Source organism: Adiantum capillus-veneris, chromosome 28 (genome assembly GCF_014529385.1).
Source record: "Adiantum capillus-veneris isolate H3 chromosome 28, ASM1452938v2, whole genome shotgun sequence".
Classification (NCBI taxonomy): domain Eukaryota; kingdom Viridiplantae; phylum Streptophyta; class Polypodiopsida; order Polypodiales; family Pteridaceae; genus Adiantum; species Adiantum capillus-veneris.
The window spans coordinates 115,442,069-115,465,118 of record NC_140958.1 but is presented as its reverse complement, the minus strand read 5'-3'; the positions used below and the strand labels follow the sequence as shown (position 1 = coordinate 115,465,118).

General features: G+C 39.6%; 1 pseudogene; it reads left to right on the top strand.

Annotated features, from left to right (window-relative positions):
* Window positions 1–14,252: 14,252 nt before the first annotated feature.
* On the top strand, window positions 14,253–16,001 carry LOC147421141 (uncharacterized; annotated as a pseudogene).
* Window positions 16,002–23,050: the final 7,049 nt, after the last annotated feature.

The window sequence follows — 23,050 nt, the reverse complement described above, 5'->3', positions numbered from 1 at the left end:
GTTCACTGCTCGTGCTATGTTGATGGTTGTGACGGGTGATCACCCAGCACAATGTAAAATTGGTTGTTTCAAAGAAGGTGGCCAATCCTTTTCTCGTAAGGACAAAGCTAAAGCAACCTTGGAAAATGAAGGACCTAAACGATACCTTTATAATAACAACACGTTTCAGTCTAAGTATCCCCCCTTCCAAAGATTTGCAAAAGATTCCTACAAAATCTTTTGTGAAGCGGACAAAGCATGCACTCAAGCCCAACGAGAAGAAATTCTTAAAGAATTAGGTGGACTTTCTGGTAGATCAAGTTTGTGGAGATTTTATGAGCTATATGGATTTGATCCTCACTTAGATTTGGTATATGATTGCATGCATATTCTATCATTGAATATGTTTTCCAAGTTCATTAGCTCCCTCATGAATGTGCTTAGTAATGAGATCAAAAGAAAAATGGATGATGCTACCCATAGAGTAGCTGGCCTCATACCCCCATCTATCCGACATGGGCATTGTCCAAGATTTCCAAGAAAATATTTTGAAAGCTACAAGGCAGAGGAAAATCAAAAGTTTATTCAATGGTGCTTGCCATTTGTTATATGTGTGGTCCCAAAAACTCCCTAGGTTTTCTATAATCTGGGTCTAGTTGTCATAGATATTTCCCACATCTTCTAAAACTACTCACGTAAGCATGGATGGTCTCAAAAGACAATAGAGGTGGTGCACTCCCTCTTGTCCTCTTGGAGAGTACAATCAGAAGAATTTCTCAAGCACAACTCCGCTCCTTTGGAGCATGCAGCAGGTTTCACCTTGTGTCTTAATTAATAATTTTAAAGTGCATCTATGTCTTCTCTTTCTCATCCTTTATCTCCAACTTTCTTCTTATGCTCAAGCAATGGAGAGATTTTGGATGACATTATACGCCATGGAAGTCATGATGTTTATTGGTGTTATATATTTGAGTGCATGGTGTCTATATATGCGAATATCAAGACTAACCACAAGGAAGATGAGATCTCTTTCATAAACTACCATCATCGCTTGATTTTTACATGGCTGTTTACTCAAGTTCAAGTGGACAAGGAAAAATTACTTCCACTCTAACGCATATGCAAAGAGCTTCATTGTGCTTTGAGAGCTCTAGAAGGGTACTACCTAGAAAAGGATGGTCTGCATTGTCTAGCATGGCATGAGTTTGGATTACTCCAGGTGTCCTCCATAGAGAACACAAAATCACTATGGAAGTCATCCATCGGTTTATCTACAAGCTATCCTTGTTTGAAGATCATACAAAATAAAGTTAAAACAAATAAGGAGGGTTTCCACCATTGAAGAGAAAAGGTTTGTTGCAAAGTGCTTGTAGCTTGAAATCTCAAGAGTGATAATCCATAATAAGGTAATGTTTAAAGGAGAGGTGTACAAGATAGGTGACAGTGTAGTGGTTTCGTGTGATGAAGAGACTACTCCTTCCTCTAGTGTCGGACATTGGAAAGCTTGCATTAAGGTCTTTTTCTCTGTCAAGCACAATGAAGATTTGAATTTATTTTTTGGGCCTGACTATTATCGGCAACGAGTATCTCTCGTCGGAGCTCATGAAGGCCCGGATATTGACAAAACTACAGGTATGAGTATTTTACAACCCTCTTTCATGCCCTATAGATGGGATTGTATACGAACAATAAGTGCTCTTTTACATAAGTTTGTGCCATTGCAACATGGTTCTCATATTATTGCATATGAAGCTCACAGTTTGGCCCTTAGAACACAATTAGTCCAACCAGAATGCATTGGATGCACTCCTCCATGGATAGAGGAAGGTGATGTTGTTTTGATGAAGCCAAATTTTGATCCTCTATTCTCCTCAAAGGATCTCAATTAATATGTAGTTATACAAAGTGTAGACCATGCTCACAAAAAGGTCAAGGTTGCGTGGATTGGACAAATACATGAAAGGGAGAAGAGATGGAAGGTAATGAAAGAGGATGATGAATGGAAAGATTGGTGGTTGTGTGTAGATCCTCCAAAGAGATGGCACATACTTAAAAAGAAACTTATCTTTGTTAATGGAGGATCCAAGTTAGTTTCTGCTATGTGGCAATCATGACTATGTACATGGTAAGATCAACTTATGTGAAAATACATACCAGGTTTCAATAAAGTATCAATTTAACTGATGAAATGTTACTTTTATATAGGATTGGAATGGAAAGCTTCAATGTGAATACAATGGAGGCCATGAGGAGAGAAATGGAAACAAATAAGAGCTTTTGAGATATGATTTTCTCATTGTTGCATGACAATACTTCATCGTGTCCACCAGTCAAGTAGCAAGAAGGTACAATTTTCTTTAATCACTTCTAATTGCTATATTAATTTTGGTTGTAATTTTTAATAAATCTTATAATAATCGAGTTTTCATATTCTAATAATTGTATATGGAGACATGCCAACTATGTCAAAAGTAGATACTATCCCTATATCCACATATGACAAAATCTTCAAGCCGCCGGAGACCAAGCATAGGGTTAAAAACAAGCTATATGGAAAAGAAATTCTACAAAAACACTTCGAAGATCAACATTTTATTATGCTTAGTAACTATCGGTTGGTTTGAAAATGGTTCAAAGGGTATCATGTGCCTGAGGACCTACGCCTAAAAAAGAAGAGAGAGAGAAAATTGAGAATAACATTCGACAAAATCATGACAAGCTAGAGCCTCTAGTATTTAAGGATGTTGCACCATACAAGTGGAAAATAGAGGACATCTATGTGCATCTCGTCTCTTATTGGCAATCCAAGAGGAAACATTCAAGTCCAAAATCTGTCATAATAACTAACATCTAATTCCCCTAAATGATTTTCTCATGTTAAACTGGTCATTTAATACGGGGAAGTACCAAGGGAGAAAAAGCTAGAATATTGGCTAAGCTAGCAGACCGGCCACAGTAGGTAGGTATCCACAAGAGGGAAAATAGGGATCCAAAGGGGGGACCATCTGCAAAAGAGCAATGTGCAACAATGGGATTTAAAGACCCTAAGGTTCAGCCCATTAAGACTTCCAAAATGCTAAGGTTCCAAAATTCAAAGGTTGTGTCCAAAGGTCAAACACTAGGGAAATTGGATGCTTTGTGTGTGTACCAAAAAATCTTCAAAACTCCTACAAAGGAGGGGGCGAGCCTTGCAAGTAGGGGATGAGAGAGAAACACACACACATACACACACTCACAAGCACCCTTACACAAAGGGCATAATGGAAACACGTTAGCTCCCCAGGCCAATTGCCCACAAAGTGCCCTCAAATACTATTGGATGGCCATGGAGGTGGACCAATGAGAATTACGCTAGAGTAAATCTAGTTTAATTAATTTAAAAACACTTGATAAAAGAATCAATAAGAATTAAGCTCTCTAGAAGACTATTGGATAGTCTCCCAAGGGGTCCAATGAGCATTCAACAGCCCAATGGCTTGCCTGATTCCTATTGGCCAGAAGACAAAGGGGTGCAATGAGAGTTTAGTTGCATTATTTAATTACCTAAAGCTCTCACAAAAGGAAAAAGGGGGACACAGTCAGAAGGCTATCAGTTATGCTACTTAATTCTTACTCGCTAAGCCTAGCATGGGCCAATGGGGTGCCAGCAAGAGTAATTTGCAAGAGGGGTCGACCAAGAGAAAGAGGGGGCTGAATTTGTTAATTCATGAACACACACACACACTCACACAATCTCATGTGTGAAGCAAGAAGACTCTCTCTCTCTCTCTCTCTCTCTCTCTCTCTCTCTCTCTCTCTCTCTCTCTCTCTCTCTCTCTCTCTCTCTCTCTCTCTCTCTCTCTCAAGCTTTAATGGAAAGCTTATTACCTACTCCAAGCTTGTGTGAAGGGAGGCCTATACCAACAACTCTTGGCTTTGTGATGCAAATCCAACCAAGAGCCAAGCTTCAATGCATGCTCATCTCCTCTACCATGCTAATTACTAAGCTATGCTATGCTAATATGAGTGATTATGTGAGGAGATGTACATGTTTTTCGTAAGACTACTCCTTCTTCCTCTTAATCTACTCTCATACCGAGCTAGCTGTCACCATCCGTCGAAGGTGTGTGAGGTCTTGGGTCTGAGACCGTGAGGGAATTAATGTTGTGTTTTAAAGTGTTTGCTAGTGCTTGAAGCTTCCATCTTCATTGCACTAGCTAGTTATTGAAGGAACACAAAGAATTGTATTGTAAAATGTCTCCCTTGATGGGGGGAACCTATAATACAAAGCCTTTTGGAGGGGGGACCGCTGGCTCCATATAAAGCTAGTCCTCAACTGTTGTCAATAGCTTAATTTCTCTCTATTTTGAAGTATTGTTCATGCCTATCTAACTAGGTGTTATGCTTTTTGTTGCTCTCTCCACCCAAGCACTCTTGTTATACTCATTAGGAATCTATTCTAATGATCAAATGCTCACTATGTTCTTGCTATTTTCCGCTACACACAAGTTACTAGGCCGTTAAATATTTCACTGGTATCAGAGCACAAGGTTTCTCTTTTCTTACTCAAGAAGGGAGGTCCTCAAGCTAGCTATAAATGGTTGTTTTCGTGTACATGATTTTTGTTAAAGATTCTCAAAATGAACCTAATGCTTTAGCAAAAGAAGATATAAACAAACACAAAGAATTAGAGTTATCCAATTTTCTCAAGGGTTTTTATTGACAACAGCCCGTGTGAATTACCTCCTAAATGAGGTAATGATGACCATGCAATTGAACTTATTCCAGGAAGTTCAACACCTAACAAACCTCCTTATAGAGTTTCTCAAGCTCAACAAGAGGAGATTATGCGGCAAGTGCATGCATTAGATGAGAAGGGCATGGTTAGGCCTAGCTCATCTCCATTTTGTTCACCCGTGCTATTAGTGCAAAAGAAAGACAGCACATACCGTATGTTCGTTGACTATAGAGCACTAAATAGGATCACTATCAAAAATAGTTTTCCCGCTCCACAGGTAGAAGCCCTGTTTGATAAGCTACAAAGGTCAACTTACTTCAGTAGAATTGACCTTAAAATTGGCTACCATCAATTAAGGATAGTTGATCAAGACATTGTAAAGACCACATTTTGCACTACATTTGGTCTTTATGAATACATTGGCACGCCTTTCGGCTTGACCAATGCACCAACCACATTCAACCGCTTGATAGAGAAGCTATTTGGGCCTCAACAACCCTTTATTGGAGTGTTCTTTGATGTTATTATCATCTTTATATTAATTGAAAGAAAAGTGAGTTTTTCTTACAAGAGATTCAGTATTTAGGTCACATTATCTCTCAAGATGGCATCCAAATGGATCCATCAAAGCTAGAGGTAATAAAAAGATGGACTAATCCAAGGAATCTTCATGAACTAAGAAGCTTTATAGGTATGTGTGCATACTATAGATGCTTCATAGAAAATTTTTTACTAATAAAAGGACCATTACATGACCTAACAAAGAAAAACTTTAGGTATACATGGTCTACCAAGGAGAGCAATCCCTTTGAAAATCTTAAAGAAACGCTTATCTCTTAACTTGTGCTTACACTGCTGGATCTCTCAAAGCCATATGAGGTCCAATGTGATGCTTGTGGTGATTGCCTTGGAGCTGTTTTGCTCCAAGAAGGGCATGCTATAGCCTATGAAAGTTGAAGGCTCGATCCTGCTGAGCAAGCTCTAGGCATATATGAAAAGGAACTCCTCGGAGTTCTACATGCCTTAAGACTCATGGAAGCACTATTTATTGGGGACTTCTTTCATTCTGCGGACAGATCACCAAAGCCTTAAGTACTTCATGACGTAGACCAAGCTCTTCGACAAACAAATGAGGTGGCTTGCCAGTGTCCATAGTGTTGGATAGAGATCCTTGAATGACCAATAATTTCTAGAACGGTCTCTTTGAGAATTTAGGGACAAGGCTAAATTTCTCTCTGGCCTATTACCCGCAAACGGATGGCCAAAGTGAAATAGCTAACCTAACAATTCTTGATCTACTAAATGCCTATGTAATAGAAGTAGACCAAAGGTCCCAAATCCCAATGGGAGAAGTACTTACCCTTAGTGGAGTATGCCTACAATAACACTGCACATACTTCCACAAGAAGAGCACCTTTTGAGGTAATTGAGGGAAGATCCAAAAGTCCCCTAATACTTAAAGTACACGGGAAGATCTTTGCTGCAGATGAGTATAGCCAAGACCTACAAGAATCATTCCAAAAGATTAAGGATTCTATCTCTATCTTACAACAAAGGCAAAAGGCTACTTCTAATAAGCATGGAAGAGCCTAAGCCTTTAAATAAAATGATTGGTTCTTACTTAAATTTCCCAAGGCTCGATTAAGGCACACGACAGGCAAGAATCCTACGGGACACTAAAAGGACTATGCTAAGTTAGCAAAAAGGTACTATGGTCCCTTCCAGATTCTTAGAACAATCAATGAGACGGTCTATCAACTCAAGTTTCCCAACCATTGGCTCATACACAATGCTTTTCATGTGAGCCTACTAAAGCCTTACAAAGGAGAGCCACCTCAAGAACTAACTATTGAAGACCCACCGGAGATCAAGGACCAAGAAGAGGTGTTGCAGCCCGAGTCCATTCTCTGACATGAAGACAAGGTATTAAGAGGCGGTAAGACTATCCGACGATATCTTATTTTTGTTTAAGAATTATCCTTTTGAAGATGCTAGATAGATGGATGCAAGGCATACAATTAAAGGATAACCTAACCCTTGTCAATGCTTACAATGCTTCCCTAGAGTAAGCAAACTTACAAATGTTTAAAATGAACAAAGTTTTTGTCTTATAAGACTCTCTTTTTCTTTATTGTGCACAAATGTGAAGTAGTATGCATGCTTAGAATCAAGTTTGCGGAGACGACGTCTCCCAAACACCAAGTAGACCTTGTCACTCTACTATGGAAGATTGATAGGACTAATGTGCAGACATGCTTGTGACAGCCTCAGGCTCTCAAGCGCCAAATGGAATTGTCATCCATTCTGGAACAATGTCGTAGGGGGTAAGATAGGGATCCTCTACCCACTAGAAAAAGGACTAATGAATAGGATTTATCTTCTCTACCCCATAGTCGAGGACGACTATGATTTCAAGAGAGAGATAATGTCATAATAACTAATATCCAATTCTCCTAAATGATTTTCTCATGTTAAACTGATCATTTAATATGGGCAAGTACCAGGGGAGAAAAAGCTAGAATATTGGTTAAGCTAGCAGACCGCCGGCCACAATAGGGATCCACAAGAGGAAAAATATGGATCCAAAGGGGGGGCCATCTGCAAAAGAGCAATGTGCCACTACAAGGGGTACTTCACATTAGCGACGCTCGCACTGCGATGCTCAAAAGTGAAAATCCACGACGTCGCTATGGGCATCGCTATTTTCTTTGTTGCCTATCGACGCCCAAAGCCATGCCGACATGGGTAAAAAATAAATCGAGAGTGCCCAAAACTCAGATCTCATATCTGAGTTTCGACGCTCAAGCAAAAGAGGTAAACCTGCTCTCTCTCTCTCTCTCTCTCTCTCTCTCTCTCTCTCTCTCTCTCTCTCTCTCTCTCCCGCCCCCCCCCCACACACACACACACGAGAAGAGGAAGGAGAGACAAGTATGCTCCTTCCCTCTCCTCTCTCTCATGTTCCCTTCCCCTCTTTCTCTCTCTCTCCCTCTCTCTCTCTCTCTCTCTCTCACACACACACACATACTTTGTGTCTTTGAGAGAGAGAGAGAGAGAGAGAGAGAGAGAGAGAGAGAGAGTACACACATGCATAAACAAAAAACACATACACACACATGCATAAACAAAGAATGCATACACACACACATTGAGAGAGGAAGAGAGAGAGAGAGAGAGAGAGAGAGAGATAAAGTAAAGAGAGAGAATGAGAGAGAGAGAGAGATATAAAGCAAAGAGAAAGAGAAAGAGAGAGGAGAAAACAAAGAGAAAAATAAAGAGAGAGAGAGAGAGAGAGATAAATAAATAAACTAGAGAAAATATGAAATGAAATGTTATATTAAGATTTAGGGTTAGGTTAGATTTAAGATTACATTTAAAATTAGGTTAGATTATGTTGAAAGAGAAGGAGAGAGAGCACAGAAATAGAACCCCAAATTGTGTAGAATACACACATGAGATGATGTATATATAGAGGGGACCTGGGTGCCATATATAGAGAAGCCATATATTGAGTAGCTTCACATATAAGCTCAACACTCCCGCTCAAATAAGGGTGCCTAACTGTGGATGAAAAAACCCTTGGGGGATCAAGGGAAAAACCCATAGCTCTATATACACCCACCGTTATATTATAAAAATCATTGAATGTACAAATGTTCATGAGGAGCTACATCACTCCTTTTACAATGAATATTTTATGAGGAGCTACATCACTCCTTTTACAGTGAATGTTTTATGAGGAGTTACATTACTCCTATCCTATCAAATACAATAATGAATACAAAGGTTCAATAAATTAGAAGAGGTGTAAAGGCTATCGATTAACTCGTAATCAGAAGTGTCTTCGTGAATCTGTTGTGTAGCTTGTCATCAATATGGCATCACCAAACATGTCTTCATAAATCTTTTATTGTCACCAAGTTTGTCTTCATGAAATCAATTCTTTGATCAATCCTACATAGATCATATACTCAAAAAACGTAGTCATGAAAATTATTAGCATTGTTAGTGAAATAATTACATTCACAATGCCATTAGAGATGGTTCGTGACGCCACTCTTTTGATGACAAATATACGCACGATGACATATAAGTATGAACGTAAAAGTACAAGATGCGTGATTACGTGATGCAAATGACATGTGTATAGACTACATAAAATGACATTTATCAACGTAGTGATATCAATGAGTATGATCAAAGTCTTAACAAAATACCATCATTGTATCAATAAAAATGAATAAATCATCATGGTATCAACGAAAAGCATCATAGAATAATCATTGTATCAACGAAACAACGTCATGGTATCACCGAGAATAACCATGGTTCCAACAAAACAACATCGTGATATCACTGACAATAATCATTGTACCAATGAAACAACATCATGGTATCACCGAGAATAACCATGGTATCAACGAAATAACATCATGGTATCACCAAGAATAACCATGGTATCAACAAAACAACATCATGGTATCACCGAGAATAACCATGGAATCAACGAAATATCATCATGGCATCACCGAGAATAACCATGGTATCAACGAAATATCATCATGGTATCAACGAAAATCACCATGACCAAAGTACTAACAAAATATCATCATGGTACCATCAAAATCACTATGGTATCAACGAAAGATTATCAATAAAAACGTGTAAACTATATCTCTAGAAGAATAATTATACGAGAATCAATGAACGAGTATATCATATAACAAAAGATCATGTACTAACAGTAGCTCGATAGAATTTGGACGATCATCAATGGCTCGACTGAATCGGAACGATATGTAACTGGCTTCTGCAGCAAAGTTACGTCAGTAACAAATATATGATTGATGAAGAGAAAATATAATTGAGAAGTTTTCAATTATGAGAAAAATCAAAAGCAAAAAGTAAAATTTACTTTTCAAACATATTCGTAGTACGAGAACGATAACCCAAAATCGGTGCAGAATTTAGAGAAACTTTCTTCTGCAAAGTTATACACCACATCATTTTTTAGCATAGTTCCTGCGAAATCATTTGCAATTAGCAAAAAAATCAAAAAACCAAAAACAAAAGTTGCTTTTCAAGCATGTATTCAATCCGTAAACGATAAATAAAAATCAATTGCAGAATTTGAAAAAACTTCCTTCTGCAAAGTTGTAGACCATATCGATTCGAGTCTCTTCATGGGCTGTTTCTACAAAATAGTTCTCAATTAGGAGAAAAACAAAAAACAAAAACGAAAGTTGCTTTTCAGGCATGTACGCAGTCCGCCAACGATAACTCAAAATCAGTGTAGAATTTGAAAAAAAAATTCATTTGCAAAGTTGTAGACCACATCGATTCTGGTGCCTTGCACGGGTAGTTTTTGCAAAATCGTTTTCAATTAACAAAAAAATCAAAAACATAAAACGAAAGTTGATTTTCACGTATGCACACAGTCCGATGCACGCAGTCCGTGAATGATAACTCAAAATCGGTGCAGAATTTGAAAAAAAACTTCCTTCTGCAAAGTTGTAGACCACATCAAATCCGGTGCCTTATGCAGGTAGTTTCTGCAAAATCGTTTCCAATTAACAAAAAAATAAAAAATAAAAAGCGAAAGTTGCCTTTCAGGTATGTACGTAGTCTGCGAATGATAACTCAAAATTGGTGCAGAATTAGAAAAACTTTTTTTTGGAAAGTTGTAGACCACATTGATTTCGGTGCTTCTCGTGAGTAGTTTCTGCAAAATCGTTTTCGATCAGGAGAAAAATCAAAAACAAAAGCGGAAGATATTTTTCACGTATGTACGCAGTCCGCGAACAATAACTCAAAATCGGTGCAGAATTTGAATAAACTTCCTTCTGCAAAGTTGTAGAACACATCGATTTCGGTGCATTTAGCGAGTAGTTTCTACAAAATCGTTTTCAATCAGGAAAAATATCGAAAACAAAAACGTATTGCTTTGGTACCATGTTGAAAGAGAAGGAGAAAGAGCACAGAAATAGAACCCCAAAGTGTGTAGAATACACACATGAGATGATGTATATATAGAGAGGACCTGGGTGCCATATATAGAGAAGCCATATATTGTGTAGCTTCACATATAAGCTCAACAGATTAAGATCTAAGATTAAATTAGATTACATTTAACTTATATTTAAAATTTATGCTAAATTAAAATTAGGTTATACTTAAGATTAGATTAAGATTTAAAATAGATTTAAGATTATGTTAGATTTAGGTTTATGTTGATTTTAAGATTAGGTTATTTTTAGATTTACGTTAGATTTAAAATTAGGACAAGATTTAAGATTAGCTAGGTTAGATTTAAGATAGATTACATTTTTGTTTAGGATTTAAGTTTAGATTAGATTTATTTTTATGTTGATCGAGTTTAAGATTAGATTAGATTTAGATTTAAGATTAAGACAAGATTTAAGATTAGATTGGATATATATTTAAGTCATATTACATTTAGGTTTATGTTAGATTTAAGGTTAGATTAGATTTAGGTTTACATTGAGTTTAAGATTAGATTAGATCTAGATTTATGTTAGATTAGATTACATTAGATTTAGGTTAGATTGTAGGGCATGTCAAAGAAGGCTTTGCCCAAAGAGCAAACACTAGGTACACAAAAATATGTATATTCCCATCAGAGTATGACACTTGTTAACTCACCCACTAACCATGTTCAATTAGCTCATAATCACCATATGTTCAATTAGGTTAGATTTAAAATTAGATTTTGGATTTATTTTTTATATTAAAGTCTACCTTCGGGATTATGGAAGAAAATTAGAGTTAGGCGAACGGTGATCCCTCTCTTCCTCTCTACGGATACAACCTTAAGATGGAAAGCTTTCAACGGTATGATACTCAGATTGGAGGCCAAAATGTAATGTGCTAAGTAATCCCTCAAACAAGGATCTGCTGTAAAGAGATGTTAAGATGCTGTGAATTGATACAGCTAGTGAAGAGGCAAAGGGGTTTTTTCCACTACATGCACTATCATGTAAACGTGGGTGTGTAGATTTCTCCTACCCACAAATATAGGCATTGAACAATAAAGACGAGATTATAACCCAGTGGTTCTAATCTCCATACACCTCTAGATCGAGGTGTGCGGGGATTGGACATGACTAGAGAGTGTGAGGTAGTTTACAGTGTGAACAAAGAGAGAGAGAGAGAGAGAGAGAGAGAGAGGATTCAGAAAGGCTTATCTATGATGATAAGAAAAGTGAAGCCGATACGCCATTGTATGATGGAGCACGTGTGTTTAGATTGAAGGCACTCCTGGTTCTTCTCAACATGCAGACAAAGTTTGGATGGAGTGACACTAGCGTTAGAGCACTTTTTAGGTGATCTATTACAAGATGTTTACTGCAATAAAAAACTCTATATGTATAATGATCTGCTAGATTACTTACACAAGTGTACCATTTTTTTTTTGCTGTGTAGATTGCTCAAAGAGCACATACTGCCAGCTGATAATGTGATGCCAGATCTCAAAGAGGAAGCAAGAAAGATCTTGCAAAACTTGGGGATGGATTACAATTCGATTCACGCTTGTCCTATCGACTGCATTCTTTTCAGAGGGGAATACATAGACATGGACAAGTGTCAGAAATGTGATTCTGAGAGATACCGAGTAGATCTCCACGGAAAAAAAATTCCACAAAAGGTTTTGTGACATTTTCCTCTACTTCATCACATCAAGCATTTCTTTGAATGTAAGTCCATGGCCGCCCTAGCATCATGGCACGAGGAGAATAGATCTTCGGATGGTGTGCTACGGATTCCTGCAGATTGCGCAACCTGGAAACATATAGGTGATACATGACCGGATTTTGCCACGGTAGCTCAAAATTTGCGCATAGGCTTGGCTATGGATGGCGTAAATCCATTTGGTAAGAGATCAACATCTTACAGTGTATGCTGTGCTGAAATTTGAAGGCTGCAATGGCCTTCAAGGCCGTCTGGGCCTTCAGAGGAAGACCATATCCTTCCTATGGCTGCAAATGAAACCCAAGGCCTGCAATTGGCCTTCCAAATTGGAAGGCTAGAATTCATGAAGAGCTGCGCTTGAAGGCCTGCCTTTTCATGGGTCTTCAAATTTTTTTGAAAAATATTCCAATAAATAGCCGGATGCCCATGGCTTGGAAGTTGGACCTAAAGGTGTGAAACCTGGATGGTGCTAAATCTCCCAAACCCGAGAGCGTGCAAATTCCAGAGAGCGTGAGGTTTTCGCTTTTGAACCTTGCTACCTTCGAACTTCGAAGCCCCAACTCAGGAGGGAAGCGCCGCGCGGGTGAGGAAAGTCCAGTCGCGGACTCTCGCGGGCAGTGTGCTGCGTGCACCTGCAGGGCTAAGGAGTCTCAAGCCGCGAGCGTGCAGGGTTGAGCAGTGGCGACTCCCGGCTGAAGACTCACGACGCCACAAAGGAGTCAGGCTGAGGCAGCGGGGCTTGAGCCCTTGGGTGAGAGAGAGAGAGAGAGAGAGAGAGAGAGAGAGAGAGAGAGAGAGAGAGAGAGAGAGAGAGAGAGAGAGAGAGAGAGAGAGAGAGAGAGAGAGAGAGAGAGAGAGAGGGGGGGGCTTGAGCCCTTGGGTGAGAGAGAGAGAGAGAGAGAGAGAGAGAGAGAGAGAGAGATGAAATGAACTGTTATATTAACGTCTCCAAGAGGCCAACATGACTTATGAGACCGAAACCTTAAAGGTTGAGAGAGAGAGAGAGAGAGAGAGAGAGAGATGAAATTAAATGTTATATTAACGTCTTCAAGAAGTCGAAATGATCTATGAGACCAAACACCTAAAGGCTACGAGAGAGAGAGAGAGAGAGAGAGAGAGATGACAAAGTGGTATGCTATATTGTTTTTGTAGGAAGCGTAAAAGAAGATCTCAAAACTTTAGCATCTACTCGCACTCGGCAAGCTCCAAGTCACGAGGTAGATGTCTTCTTACTCTTGTTAAAGTGGATTTGTTTGTATTCATTATCCAATAATTTTTTCCGTTATGTTTAGTCTTGCTTATAGTTTTTTGAGACCTTGATATATCTAGTCATAGAAGTCTTTTTTAAACCAAGTTCTTCAATGTAGGTATGTCGGCTGAGAACTCAAGAGATGTCTCAGAAGCTGTTAGGATTGTGGGTCAAAGAATTGGTAGGCCAAAACGTGACAAGAAGCACACAACACTAGATCACTTTCGAATGAGGCGACCTAGGGTGGATTTGAATGAAGAAGTGATTGATGGGGAGGGAAATGTAGTTGATGGAAATACAATTCAAGAGGTAAATGTAGATGAGGTTGAAAACAACAAAAAAAGCGAGCGAACCTTCTTACCTCATTGGGCCCAAACACATAAGTGGGCTTACCCAATTCTTGGTCCAGATGGTAAACAAAGAGCAAAGTGCACATGGTGCTCTGAGTACGGGTTTACGAACCCTTTTGCTCGTGAAGGTTGCAAGACAATGCAAATTCAGGCTCTTGATAAGCATGCGGAGTCCAAGGCTCACAAACAAGCTGCACAACGATGGGATCTTAAGTCCCATCGAGATGTACTGCCTATTCAAAATCATGTGGAGCTAATGGTAGATGCCGAAAAGCAACGTATAATAACTGTCATGCAAACCATGTACTTCATTGTTGTGAAAGATATGCCTTTGAACTTCTACTATGCTCAATGTGATTTTATGCGTTATATGCGGACCCCAAATCTGCCTATCAATTATGAATATTCGGCATATACAAACCGAACTTCCGGTATGGAGTTCATTCAAGCCGCAAAAGAGTTCTATTGGGAGATTCTAAAGCAATCTCTATTGAAGTGTCCATTTTTCTCTATTCTCATTGATGATAGTACAGACCTAACATTTGAGAAGCATATGGTTGTGTATGTTCCATTCTTAGAGGATGGGGGAAGAGGTCTTTTTGCATGCAAATTTGTGGCGCTTCTTCCTTTGCTTGATGGAAAAGCACAAACAAAGTATGATGAGCTTATGTCCCTAGTTCAAAGATTGGATCTACCACTTGAGAAGTGGATTGGATTTGCATCTGATGGTGCATCATGCCTGCGTGGTGTCAATAATGGGGTGCTCGCCAAAATTCGTTAAAAGGTTCCTGGCATTATTGGTGTGCATTGTGTAGCACATCGTGAAGCATTGGTGGTTTCCGATGCATGTGACAATTTTGCGGAGTTTGGTTACTTGGATGCTTTTGCAAACAAAGTGCATGTATGGGTTGGAAGATCCGTGCAACAACATCAAGCCTTGGAAAACATGTTAAAGGAATTTAGCCTCAAGCCTTTGGAGGTTCTCAGGATCCATTCCGTGAGATGGTTGTCGAGGGGTAAGGTGATGAAGAGACTTGTCACCATGATGCCAGCCTTGTTACACGATTTTAAGCTCAACGATGTGAACTTTTATAATGTTGCACGGATGTTTCAAATCCAATTTCTCATTCATTTTATGGCAGATGTGCTTGTAGAAATGAATGGGATCAACAAAAGATTTCAAAGTGATCATGTAGACATAACTGATGTTGGAAATGCATTGGATGTGGTCATTGAACTATTCAAAAAGCGATATTTGGGAGATAACTTTGGGTATGGATGCAAACATTACAGGGAGTTCATAAGAAGACTCAATGCCAATAATGAGTTGGTCTATGTAAAGGAGGATGGCTCTATGGAGAGTCATGTTTTGCGCTTTGCTTCTTTTTCACAGGATCTTACAAGTGGACACTCATTGCAGGGATGCATTACAGTTGCCCAAGGTTTTATACGTGAGCTCATTGCAGGGCTTGATGCTAGATTTAATGATCTGCCACTCTATAATGCAGCTAAATTGTTTAGTCCTACGAGCTTTGACAAGGATATTCGCATTCGTGGGCAAGCCCACAAAGGGTATTTGGATCGTTTATGCACAAAATTTGGAAGTGATGGGAATGCCATTGTTAATTCTTTTCTTTGTGAGATTGAGGTAGACCGTTTTTGCATTCAATTGCATAAGGCAAACGCAAGCTTTGGGTTTCATGATGCATGCTCGCATTGTTGCGATCAAATCTCTTGGTATGAATCCTTTCCCAATCTTATGAAAATGTGGCAAGCATTACTTGTGATTCCGGTGAGTACGGCCGAATGTGAGCGTGGGTTTTCCAAACAAAATTGCATCAAGGATGATGAGAGGAGCAGCCTCACCTTGAAAACGTTGGAGAACCTTATGTTTTTGTCATTGTCAGCTCCACATGACCTTGAAAAGGTGGAATGGAATGCAATCTATGAAATTTGGGCCGGAATGAAGTTGAGAAGAGTCAGACATTTGGAGACATAGTTCTATTCTTTGTACTATGCATTTTTGAGAGGATTGACATGCGATAAGCTTTTTTTGTATTGACAGGTTTTTGGAGTCATAGCTCTATTCTATGCACTCTATTTTGAACTCTAAATTGTCATTGTTTGTTCTCACGACTTATAAAATGTGTTGTAAAGAGAGCCAATAATGGTCATAGTAGATTGTTTCATTGAGAATGTACCATGTGGCATGTAGTCAAATGTCTTATCTTTGGTTAAACATAAGCTTTAAGTTGTTTACATATACAAAGTATTCATATGCATAATGCATGATCGTTATAACTTTGGGGATCGAGTGTTTTACTAATCAAAGAGCTATAGAAGTAATGTAAGTGTAGGATGCATGGGGAAGGCCTAAGAGAGTGGCGTAGGTTCACGAAGGCCCTCCTTAAAACCGGGGTGCAAGTCGAAGGTCTGAAGACACAATTGGTCTTCAAGTTCGAAGGCCAATGTTGATTTTGGCCTTCCCGAGGAAACTCCAAGGTGGCCTTCAATGTCCAGGCCTGAGTGTATGGCCGGTTGTCATCATCAACTACAATATTTCCCCGTGGTTGACTACCAAGAAGGGGCACCTGTTTCTAAGCTTGATTGTGTCGGGGCGATATAAAGTGAAGAATATGGATGCGTATCTTTGTCCACTATTGGAAGAGCTACAACAATTGTGGATTGGCATAGAAGTGGTGGATATGAGCCGACACACAGGTCAATGGAATGCTTTGATCAGAGCCATTCTAATGTGGACCATGCATGACTATTTCGGACTAACAGAATGCTCACGTGATTTACACTCAAACTCAAACACTATAAATCTTGGTTTTTCTCAAGCTTATCTATTGTCATGTGTATACATGCAGTGCTTCAAACAAGCGGATATAGAGCATATGGCGCATGTGGACCTAGACTTAATGCACGTCGGGCGTGCTCATTGAAGAAGAAAATCTACGAAGGTCATCAAGTGTATCTTCCAGAGAATCATGAGTTACAGGATGGCTTTTTGGGAAGAGAGCCACCAAGGATGTCCGCACAAGCATGGTTAGAGCAGAAGAAGACGTGTGATGATGGTTTGTTCCCAGGGATGAAGAGACTCTCTCTATGGTACGAGTTACCATATTGGCCCAGACTCATGATCAATCACTTGCTCGATCCAATGCACATATTCAAGAATGTGGGTAATCTTCTGTGGGACCATCAGCCTGCAGAAAGATAATTTGGGAGCCAGGGTTGACCTTAGAAATGTGGATCGTATTGGTCACAAACAACACCCATTGGATCGATAAAACTCCTTAAAGCGCCATGGATTTTGACACGATCCCAAGAACGCAAAGTAAAAAAGACCATTTGATCTGTGCGGACCTCCACTGATGCAATGCACTCGCTCCGAACGTGTTTCACTAAAGATGGGAAACTTACCGGTTTGAAGTCACACGACTGGCATAGAATGGGTCATGTATGTTTGAAGTGGAATATATCATAGTGGAGGTTGGGTAACAAATTCATGTGTGGACTTTAATATCATTGCTAGGCGTGTTTTGCAGTTTATTTTACCGGTTGCCATTGAGGGATGTTTGTCTCCTGATGTCCGTAACACAATCTACAAACTTGCAAAGTTGGTGCAATAAACCTCACAAAAGCAGATCAATGTAGACTCCATACCATCCGCCAAACTAAACGTTGTGGAGGTCGTGTGCATGTTTGAGAAACAATTTCCTACTACCATGCTAACCATTCAAGTGCATCTTCTTGTTCACATAGTTGATGAGGTGAAAATATCTGGCACAGTAGATTCCAGATGGATGTTCTTTTCAGAACGTTTCATGAAAACACTCAAGGGATATGTGCGTTAGAAGGCACGTCCGGAGGGTAGCATGGCAGAAGGTTGGCTGGTATTAGAGTCCCTAGTTTACATTGGAGAGTACCTAGACGGATTTGATAAATCCCGGGACACGGTATGGCAAACCATAGATGATGAGCGCATATCTCGGTGCAATCTCGGTGTTGAGAAGAAGATGACGAAAGATCTAGAGGCTAAAATCAATCGATTTTGCATGCTTCACAATCCAGTGATGCAAAAGTGGATTTCACAATAAGAGGATGTAAAGCAAGAGTGACAAAGGGCATGAATAGTTAACATCCAATTTTAGAAATTATGTGCTTGGAAGCTCTCGTGTAAGTTATGTGTCTCTAGAAGGTGATATTTCATTCTACAAAGTCTACATCAAACTAGTGGTACGTCATAGAGGTAGCCCCTCGTAGTGCACGGACGTATGAGGGCTACCATGTGCCAATCACAATGACATCAATGGAGGAGATCGGAGAATATGCTCAGTCAGAAGCCACTGAGGTGGTTCCCAGACTCCAGTGGAGACACCTGACATCCGTACCCCCATCGAGACGCCGCTAGAGACCACTGTAGAGACACCCAGGTTTACGCATCACAGGCGAGAGGGCTTGCCATACTCGATCGACATTAGTGACAGCACCATCATGGATGACGAAGGCAAGAAGGTGATCTCGCACATGCACGGTCTTTGATCTCAGGTATTTAGACACTACATACTAAACACCTCGAGTGAACTGCGAAATGAATTAAAAGATAGAGTCATCAGCATGCTGCATGACGAGTTCCTCGTGTCAAGTCGAGACGAGTGCTTCAATGAAGACCTGATGAAGGTTCGAATGCGTGAATACTACAAGCACAAGCGTTCTAAAGTACAAAAAGCAATAAAGCATGGGTGGAACAGACCAGATTGGCTGGCCACAGAAGATTGAAAGAATGCAAAGCGAGCAGCGTGCGAGAATGCTTACAAGTGGAAGCAACTAAAGGAGGCAGCCAAAGCGCGAGTAGAGGCAGGGAGCTCGCACCACTTGGGGAGTGGTGGGTGGGCATCATTTGAGGTCAATTTTGTAAGTTTTTTTGCACTGCTCTTTAGTCTTGGTAGTTACGTCTATTTGTACTTTTAAATTCTAACATAATGGATACTTTGTATATTTTGAACAATGGTCAATGAGAGGACGTGACCCCACACCGTACGAGTGCAAGTACGCAGGCAAAGGGCTTAAACGCCCTGATGGACATTCTGAGTTCTCACAGCGGCATGGTTAGTATCTCACTTTACTCTTTTACACTTGTTGTATTTTAATGATAAGCTAAGAAAATAGATTGTTTTGTAATTATATGTTTATACTTACAAAAAATACGTCTTATTGTTTTTTTCTGCAAAATCCGACAGATACGCCGCTTGGATGCAATGAGATGTCTGATTAGATGTCAGTCTAGCCATATCCAGCCATAGCCAGATAGCATTAGTTTCCTTTTGTCATAGCATGTATAATGAGATGACGTGTATGCATCTTTTTGTAACTATTGGAAAACCATGTAGTTTCTCAATAATGACAATTGTGTTGTAAAGTTATTACATTTACAAAGCTTAACAATCAAGTGATTTTTCCTATGATGTGTATTATTTTCATTGATTTACTTTCGTCAATTTACTTTCTTCCAATTCCTTTTGTCAGTCTTGTATCTTTATTCTGCAAACAATACTATGCATGATGGAGTTAATGGTTATATTGTCTTGTGGGTGACTACTTTGGGTCTATACCTTGCACTTTTTTTCAAAGGTGAATGTGGGCTTATCTTGGATTCATTTAGGTTTACTCTTGAATGCCCTACCACCCAAAATTTTTTACTCTTGGGCGTCGCTATAAGCATCTCTATGTAAGGTTCTGCTACGTCGCTATAAGCATCGCTATAGAAGGATTGTAACCATCACTAGAAGCGTCACTATATGTGTTGCTATATAGCGACGCATATAGCAATGGTTATAGTGATTCTCATAGCGATGTTCCCTTAGCGACACTCTTAGCGACGGTCTTAGCAACACCGAGGTGTATAAAAACTGAATGTATTTCCGTCGCTAAAAATGTCCCAAGTGTACATAACCTCTTGTAGTGTGCAACAATGGGCTTCAAAGACCCTAAGGTTCAGCCCATTAAGACTTCCAAAATGCTAAGGACTGGTCTAGAACAATACATGTCATGATGACATCTTGTAATAAGTAAAGCCTAAAAGTAGTTGTGGTTTCTCTGTCAAGCAGAAAACTTGTAATCCTTTCACTCTCACGGCTCGGTCTGAGCTCGAGGTTAGTGTATATTTTTGATGTTCTGAATACTATCCACTCACAATTGTGAGTTTTGTAAAAAGAAAAAAGACTTTCAAAATGCTAAGGTTCCAAAATTCAAAGGTTGTGTCCAAAGGTCAAACACTAGGGAAATTGGATGCTTTGTGTGTGTACCAAAAAGTCCTAAAAACTCCTACAAAGGAGGGGGCAAGCCTTGCAAGTAGGGGATGAGAGAGAAACACACACACACACTCTCTCTCAAAAGCTCCCTTACACAAAGGGCATAATGGACACATGTCAACTCCCTAGGCCAATTGCCCACAAGGTGCACTCAAAACCTATTGGATGGCCATGGAGGTGGACCAATGAGAATTAGGCTAGAGTAAATCTAGTTTAATTCATTTAAAAACACTTGATAAAAGAACCAATAAGAATTAAGCTCTCTAGAAAATTATTGTACAGTCTCCTGAGGGGTCCAATGAGCATTCAACAGCCCATTGGCTTGCCTGATTCCCTATTGGCCAAAAGACAAAGGGGTCCAATGAGAGCTTAGTTGCATTATTTTGATTACCTAAAGCTCTCACAAAAGGAGAAACGGGGACACATGTCAGAAGGCTATCACTTATGTTACTTAGTTCTTACTGGATAAGCCTGGCATGGACCAATGGGGTGCCAACAAGAGTAATTTGCAAGAGGGGTAGAGAGAGGGGGCTGAATTTGTCAAGTCATGAACACACACACACACACACACACACACACTCAAACAATCTCATGTGTGAAGCAAGAGGACTCTCTCTCTCTCTCTCCTTCTCAAGCTTTAATGGAAAGCTTATCACCTACTCCAAGCTTGTGAGAAGGGAGGCCTACACATACAACTCTTGGCTTTGTAATGTTGAGATTGACTACAATTATCCTTTGTCATGGATAAATTCCTTGGACAACTCTTTCTCTCAAAAGTTCACTGCTAGTGCTATGTTGATGATTGTGACAGGTGATCACCCAACACAATGTAAAATTGGTTGTTTCAGGGAAGGTGGCCAATCCTTTTGTCGCAGGGACAAAGCTAAAGCCACCTTGGAAAATGAAGGATGTTAGCGATACCTTTATGATAACAATATGTTTCATTCTAAGTATATCCCCCCTTCCAAATATTTGCAAAATATTCCAACAAAATCTTCTGTGAACAAGCCCAACGAGAAGAAATTCTTAAAGAATTAGGTGGACTTTCTGGTAGATCAAGTTTGTGGAGATTGTACGAGCTATATGGATTTGATCCTCACTTAGATTTGGTATATGATTGCATGCATATTCTATCATTGAATATGTTTTCCAAGTTCATCATCTCCCTCATGAATGTGCTTAGTAATGAGATCAAAAGCAAAATGGATGATGCTACCCATAGAGTAGCTGGCCTCATACCCCCATCTATCCACCATGGGCATTGGCCAAGATTTCCAAGCAAATATTTTGAAAGCTACAAGGCAGAGGAAAATCAAAAATTTATTCAATGGTGCTTGCCATTTGTTCTATGTGTGGTCCCAAAAATTGCCCAAGGTTTTCTATAATCTAGGTCTAGTTGTCATAGATATTCCCCACATTTTCTAAAAATACTCACGTAAGCATGGATGGTCTCAAAAGACAATAGAGGTTGTGCGCTCCCTCTTATCCTCTTGGAGAGTACAACTAGAAGAATTACTCGGGCACAACTCCGCTCCTTTGGAGCATGCAACAGGTTTCACCTTGTGTCTTAATTAATAATTTTAAACTGCATCTATGTCTTGTCTTTCTCATCCTTTATACCAACTTTCTTCTTATGCTCAAGCAATGGAGAGATTTTGGATGACATTATACGCCATGGAAGTCATGATGTTTACTGGTGTTATATATTTGAGTGCATGGTGTCTATATATGCGAATATCAAGACCAACCACAAGGAAGATGAGATCTCTTTCATAAACTACCATCATCGCTTGATTTTTACATGGCTGTTTACTCAAGTTCAAGTGGACAAGGACAGATTACTTCCACCCTAACGCATATTCAAAGAGCTTCATTGTGCTTTGAGAGCTCCACAAGGGTACTACCTAGAAAAGGATGGTTTGCATTGTCTAGCATGGCATGAGTTTGGATTACTCCAGGTGTCCTCCATAGAGAACACTAAATCACTATGGAAGTCATCCATCGGTTTATCTACAAGCTATCCTTGTTTGAAGATCATACAAAATAAAGGTAAAACAAATAAGGTGGGTTTCCACCATTGAAGAGAAAAGGATTGTTGCAAAGCGCTTGCAGCTTGAAATATCAAGAGTGATAATCCATAATAAGGTAATGTTTAAAGGAGAGGTGTACAAGATAGGTGACAATGTAGTGGTTTCCTGTGATGAAGAGACTACTCCTCCCTCTAGTGTGGGACATTGGAAAGCTTGCATTAAGGTCTTTCTCTCTGTCAAGCACAATGAAGATTTGAAATTATCTTTTGGGCCTGACTATTACTGGCAACGAGTATCTCTCGTCGGAGCTCATGAAGGCCTGGATATTGACAAAACTACAGGTATGAGTATTTTACAACCCTCTTTCATGCCCTATATATGGGATTGTATACGACAAATAAGTGCTCTTTTACATAAGTTTGTGCCATTGCAACATGGTTCTCATATTATTGCATATGAAGCTCACAGTTTGACCCTTAGAACACAATTAGTCCAACCAAAATGCATTGGATGCACTCCTCCATGGATAGAGGAAGATGATGTTGTTTTGATGAAGCCAAATTTTGATCCTCTATGCTCCTCATAGGATCTCAAATATTAGTTATACAAAGTGTAGACCATGCTCACAAAAGGTCAAGGTTTGCGTGGATGGACAAATACATGAAGGGAGAAGAGATGGAAGGTAATGAAAGAGGATG